We start from the raw sequence: 7,201 nt of genomic DNA, 5'->3' as shown, positions 1-7,201 counted from the left end.
GGGGGCAAGGCGGGCGACAGAAGGCCGATGCCTCCGTCGCCCGGCCCTCTACAGAATCCACCCCCCAAACCTCCAGGTATTTCCCTCCTTAGAGCTGGCAACCCTACATTCCCCTCAGTGCCTGTTGGTAGGCAACTAAGCTTGGTCCTGTCACCTACTTTGGCCTTTGGGAGAAAACACATTGGGGCTATGGAGCCGCGGTCGCCCGGGCCGAGATTGGGGGGGCAAGGCGGGCGACAGAAGGCCGATGCCTCCGTCGCCCGGCCCTCTACAGAATCCACCCCCCAAACCTCCAGGTATTTCCCTCCTTAGAGCTGGCAACCCTACATTCCCCTCAGTGCCTGTTGGTAGGCAACTAAGCTTGGTCCTGTCACCTACTTTGGCCTTTGGGAGAAAACACATTGGGGCTAATCCTGATAGGGTTGCCAACTCCAGATGGGAAATTCCTGGAGACTTGAGGGATGGAGCCTGAAGAGGGTGAGGTTTGAGAAGGGGTGGGACCTCAGACAGGTACACTGCCATAGACTCCAAACCAGTCAGTCTCACATAGGGAACCATTGTTGCCAATCTCCAGGTGAGGGCTGGAGAGCACTCAGTATTACAACTGCTCTGCAGAACGGAGGGCAGAAGTCAGCTGAAGTCAAAGGGGCAGATAATGGTAGGTTGGTGGCTAGCTGGGAAGGAGATGGGGTTGCCAACTACATGCTGACAAATTCCTGGGGATTTGAGGGGTGGAGCCTGGAGAGGGTGGGGTTTGCAGAGGGGTGGGACCTCAGACAGGTAGAATGCCATAGACTCCACCCTCCAAACCAGCCATTTTGTCCTGGGTAACAATTGTTGCCAATCTCCAGGTGAGGGCTACAGATTACTCACTATTACAACTGCTCTTCAGGTAGCAGAGATCAGTTCCTCTGGAGAAAACAGTGGACTCTGTCATTATACCCTGCTGAGGTCACCACAGCAAATTGACACTGTTTGCCCAAAGCCAGAGCACTGCCCCAGAGCCTCTTTCTAGATCCCGTTGTATTGCTTTCACAACGGGCTTTACTGCTAGTAGTTATATAAAGGGCTTATATAAACTGGTATTTATAAAAAAGAAAAAGGTGCAAAATGGTGCTGTTCAAAATGCAGACAGTAATTGTAGTTAAGGTTACTAGATTTTATAAAGAAAGGACATTTGTTCCTTCAATAGTGCCTTCAATGGAGAATCTGGGTAAGTGCATTTGCAGTATAGCTCTCTAGTAGGGAAGACCCCATCTCACCTCTGAAGGTGGCAGCCTAGAAAGCAGCACTTCAGAAGAGGATCTTAACTGGCAGGCTGGACAGTATGGGTGGAATCAGTTCTTCAACCATAATTAAGTTTGTTTTGTATAGGGTGATGCAAAATATAGGTGAAGTTGATAACAGCTGTACAGATAATCAGAAAGGATCATACTGACAGGTGATACTGTTACAGTGTTAAGATGTTTTTAGTGGAGCCTCTGATAGTTGAATACCAAAACTCTTTTTAATCTGCAGTGGTTTTCTGTGTTTCAATGTTATGATAGAGTGGAAATAGAACTACTTTGAATTTTCCTGTTATACAAATGAGTTGGATGCTTTCCCCACGCCTTTTTGATTAGTGAGGTTGCCGTTTGTATTTTGGCAGCCACAGCTACTGATTCCCATGAAATAGAAAACAAATATCTAAAACTCATGGAAAGTCGATTGCTAAATTTGAATTTTCAGTTACCTCCCTGAAGCAAATCTTAATTGCTATGATCATGAAATTTTATTTTTTGATTTACAAGGAAGTTCATGGTACTGTACTTTGAGATCTGTGTAAAAGGCTCTAAGTCAGACACTTTATTTGTACTTATTTAAAACATTGTAATTTTATGTTATTTATAGTCCATCTTTCTCACAAATACTCAACGCAGATTACACAGAGTGAGTCACTACAATCAACAAGATGGGGCATTAAATGTACAGTGCAAAAGGATTAGGATTGTAGAAGTATGGAACCAGCCAAAAATTTAAAATACAGAACTAAACTGGGGGGCTAGAATTGTATTACGGCACCATATGGGTACTAGGTATTTATATGATTGTATTTTAAATTACTTATTGGATTTTATATGTATTTTATGGATAATTGTTGTACACCACCCGAGCCTGCTTGCAGAGAGGGCAGTATAAGAGTCTAATATAATAAATAATAACCCATAGTGTAAGTATTACCACGATACATTCAGTGGTGCACAGGTTACATATGAGGATCCTACTTACAGCAAGTTGTACAGTTATCATTTATCCAAGTAACTTTGTGAACCAATCTTACAGTGTAACCCTGTCACCTCCGCAGAAAAGCCTTCTTGAGTAAGTCAGTTTTGCATAGTTTGTGGAAAGCCAGGAGAGTGGGAGCCTTCCTGACCTCTTTGGGCTGGCTATTCCGTAAAGTGTGGGCCACAGCGATGAGAGCACAGGCAGTTGTTGATTTTGCCCATTTGCAGGTTGCCCATTTGCAGAAGGTGTGATGGATTGCATAGAAAAGCATGCTTTTTAAGATGCTGCTTGTATCAGAGTCAGGTAGTTCATGAGTTAATCTTCTCTGGAGAGAAGAGCTCATGTGATTGGCTGCTCTACTAGTTCTCTGATTGGCCAACATCAGCTGAGAGAGGAAATAAAGCAGCTGATCTGGATGGAAAAGGGGTCTTTTGCAATTTGGTCTTTCGCCTTTTTGGTTGTGTGAAAACTAACCTCTGGATCAGTAGCCAGAGGTTTTGGCTTCTGTGGGAAGAGACATTTGGGAGTCAGTTTTTTCTGACAGGCAATAGTTCTACAGAAAGAAGAAGAGAAACCCCATTGTCTTAGATATATCAAAATTGCTCTGAGGGAGAATTTTAGTTTTTCGGTAAGGAAAACTACAGAACAGCCTGTACAAAGGATACTGGAGAAGGATTTGGCAGAAGGTCTGGTAGTTAGAGAGAACTCCCATACAAGCCAAATAGTAAAAGGAATTATTGCTGCTTAGGGACAAGGAGAATAACTTCCTGCCAGTGAAAGGGGCTGGGAAGAAAATAAATGAGATAAAGGAGAGAAGCTTAGATACCTCAGGAGTTAGTGAAAAGCTGTAATATCTAAAGGAAAACCTATAACTCTGAAGGAAGAAATCTAGAAACATCAATAAGAACTATGCTAGTGCTGGATTAAGCAAACTCTGGAGGACAGTGGAAGACAGGAGGGCCTGGCGTGATGTGATCCATGGGATCGCGAACAGTCTGACTAGACTGTGTGACTGAACAATAACAACAGAAGTGCTGAATTATACTAAACAAAGTATCTCTCAAGAAATAGAAAGCCTTGAAACAAAGCTACAAATACACTCTCTTGAATGGTCTAAGAATTCAACTCTGTGTATATTAGACAGTTTTTTTACCTCAGCAATTTCAAAACCTTGACAATTCTTTCTATACATATATTTCCTGCCTGTTTAATAAAATCTTTATTCTGTTTTTGAAAGTTCATTTGTCTCAAGTGCCATTTCTCAAGGGTATAATAAAACTGAACAGCTCCTGTATTTTCAGTAGAGTTCCTGAGCTGAGAAAAAGCCTTAACTAAATGTCTAAACGTAGGGTAGGACAGTCAAGTCTTTTATGACAAATAATATATACACGCTGCTGTAGGGCAACTCAGTCACTGAGGGGAACTGAAGATTTGGTGGGGAAAATCTGCTAGACAGTTGGGGAGATACAGGGGTTTGTCGTAGAAAGCCTTGCTCAGAAGTTGTGGCAGAGCATAGTGGGAGAGGCAATAACTGCAGATGTGAGGGACCAAGGCCATGAAGGATTTTGTGTGTGATAGCCAATAGCCTAAATAGAGCTTGATAATAAATGGACACCCGATGGAGTAACTACAGAATGGGTGTAATACACATGCTCCATCTAGCTCCCAGTAATAGCTGACCCATGGCATTCTGCACCACCTGGCGCTTCCAAATTGGTTTTGAGGGAAGGCCAGTATATAGTGCATTACAGTAGTCTAGTCTCAGTGCTGCTGTGGTGTGGATCCAGGTGGCCAGGTAAGCTGTATCAAGGTAAGTGGCTATCTTACAGGCTAGGCTGAGTTGCTAGAAAGCTTTTTTTGCAGCTGCATTGACTTGCTTCTCCATTAATAAAGTTAGATTCAGTATTACCCCAAGGATTTTAACTGAGTTAGCAAAGGCCAGCTGAACTCTATCAGACGTGGGAAGCATAGTGTTCTTCATTATCTCTGCCTTCCCAACCAGTGTTATCTCTGTCTTTTCAGGGTTTAGTTTCAATTTGTTCACTTTAAGCCAGTTAACCACAGCAGCCAGGCATGCTGCCTTTCCACACTCAGGTGCCCCCTGAGGTTATGTGGCAACCCCAGATAAGGCCTTCTTGGTTGTGGTGCCGAAACATTTGAACTCCCTTCTTAGGGTGAGTTGTCTATCTCCCTCTGTCACTGTGCAGTGTTCCAGCTTGGTTCTTACTTACAATTTTTTAATTTTGTTTTTGATGGCTGGCTTTTTAAATCATTTTTGTGAATATCCTTGATAATTTTGGGAAATGGTATAGAAAGTATTTCTAGTGCTTACTATTGGATACTTTTAAATGTTGTGTATTCTGCCAGCTGGAGTGCATGATACTTGGAAATAAAATTATTCTTAGTTCAGGTTCTATGCATTGTATTTCCCCACCACCTTGAACAGAATTTGGCCACAACCCTCAACACACTGTTAGGACATAATTTCCATTGAACTTGGTGGGAATTACTGCTCAGTACACATGCTTTCAGTTAGGTTGTTAGCCTGGATAGGGAGCATTTGTAATAGGCTATGGAAGTTTAAATAGGCTCACAAGTGCCTTCATAATGAATGGTCCATGCCAGGAATAATATAGGTGTTTGTGTCAGAAGAACTGCTGTGGGAGAAGGGAATGCAGGGAAAACCTGGATCTGCCACTACTGCTGGCAGTTAACTGGTTCCAATCCTGTAGTTCGACTACTTTGTCAATTTGGGGTGTGAAGTTTAGTGTTTATTTCTTGAGAAAGTTTGAGTCCAGTGGCACCTTTAAGACCAAAGACCAACAAAGTTTTATTCTGGGCCTAAGCTTTCATGTGCATGCATACTTCTTCAGAAGTTTATTTCTTGGTTAGACAGTAGATCAGTCAAGTGAACATGCAAAAACATTTTATTTTTACAGTATTTACAGAAATTGATTCTTTAGTATTTCAAGGCACTATGAGACAGTTTATAAAATACTTATGGTGAGGTTGGTTTGCTTCCAGATTGGCCGTTTCAAGACTGAGCAGTCCTTGCTTTCTTGACAAGCTTTTTTTTTTTTTTTTAAAAGTAATAGAATGGATTGGACTATTCCTAGAGCAATACCTCTGCAGTGAGTAGAAGCTATATTGAGTGTTCTGGAAGGGCCTTGTCATAGGGCCTTTTGGTATGGCCCTCAGGTGTGCTTGTGTTGTCCCAGATTGGCAAGCTGGTAAAAAGCTTAGTATTGTAGTAAATGATACAAATTAGTTTATGACCAGTGTTCCCTCTAAGCTGAGTTAGTGTGAGCTAGCTCACAGGTTTTTAGTCTCTGGCACACACATTTTTGTCTTAGCTCAGGAAGGATGGCTCCAGAGCAAACTAATTTATGCAATACCCAAATCGCTCGCTCACAACTTTAATGCTAGTAGCTCACAAAGTAGAATTTTTGCTCATAAGACTCCACAGCTTAAAGGGAGCATTGTTTATGACTAATAATATATTATTGTAAACTTCAATATTTGGGTTGTTCATGTGTGATAAGATCTTAATCATTAGGTTGTGATCAGTTTTACTTGAGCATTGATCAGTTATTTGGAAACAATTGATCTTTTTAAATATGTGTGTTTGCCTATTTGATCCTAACTGGTCAGGTCAAATTGATTAGTGGAGGTAGGGAAAAGGATGCTGAAATCTCAACCTGTTTTTCTCTTAAAATTACAATGAAAGTATGTGACCTCGCCCACTTCCCTCCCTCAGAGGCAAGGTTTTCCCACTGTTTTTCCTTCCTTTTCTAAGTAGCCCTATTTATATATTTCTTCTTTTCTGAAGAAGTATGGCTCTCCCATCCTGTCACTGTATGAAATTTTGCTGCTGGCTCAGCCCAGGAACCTGAGGGAAGGGTCAAGATCCCCTTTTAACTTGTACCACTAAAATGGCACTTGAGGCTTTTTAAAGAAGAAAGAGGGGAAAGGTCAGGTGAAATCTGGGGTAAAATTTAGCTCTCAAGCAGGGGTCTTTTTGTAGAAAAAGAGCTGCCGGAGCTCATTAGCATAACTCATTAGCTTATGCCACACTCCCTGACATCACTGGAAGTGTGTCATAAGGCCACATCCCCTGACATCACCTCTGCTCCATATGCTTATCTAATTCCCTTTTGAAGCCGTCCATGCTTGTAGCCGCCACCACTTCCTGTGGCAGTGAATTCCAAGTGTTAATCACTCTTTGGGTGAAGAAATACTTCCTTTTATCCGTTCTAGCCAGACCGCTCAGCAACTTCATTGAGTGCCCACGAGTTCTTGTATTGTGAGAAAGGGAGAAAAGTACCTCTTTCTCTACCTGTTCTATCCCATGCATAATCTTATAAACCTCAGTCATGTCACCCCTCAGTCAAGTTTCTCCAAGCTAAAGAGCCCTTAGCGCTTTAACCTTTCCTCATAGGATTAGCTGCAGATGGCTGCCACCCATCAGCCCTCCTTTCTCCTTCTTTCCTTGGTCTTGAAGGTGCCACTGGGCTGTTTTGGATTGTTAGCTATGGGGGGGTGGGGTTCCCACACAGATCTGCCCTCACAGAGGAGGGAGAGCTTGTACGTGAATAAAATTTGTTCTCAGAGGTGCCACTGAACTGTTTTGGATTGCTAGCTGGGGGGGGGCGGGCAGCCTTTCAGCGGCCCGTGTGCGGAGGCACGGGCCGGCGACGGTGGGGGGGGGGGCGGGCGGCCTTCCAGAGGCCTGTGCGTGGAGTTTTGGGCTGGGGAGGGCTGTGCAGGGCCCTGCGCTACCGTGCGGGCATGCAAGAAGAGGGGGGAAGGCCAGGGAGAGCTGTGCAGGGCCCTGTGCTACCGCGCGGCAAAAGGCCAGGGAGGGCTGTGCAGGGCCCTGTGCTACCGCGTGGGCCTGCAGGAAGGGGGGAAGGCCGGGGAGGGGGTGGGCTGTGCA

This window comes from Gekko japonicus, unplaced genomic scaffold (assembly GCF_001447785.1).
Source record: "Gekko japonicus isolate JY-2015 unplaced genomic scaffold, Gekko_japonicus_V1.1 scaffold14, whole genome shotgun sequence".
NCBI classification, from domain to species: Eukaryota; Metazoa; Chordata; class Lepidosauria; order Squamata; family Gekkonidae; genus Gekko; species Gekko japonicus.
This window is presented reverse-complemented; position numbering follows the sequence as displayed.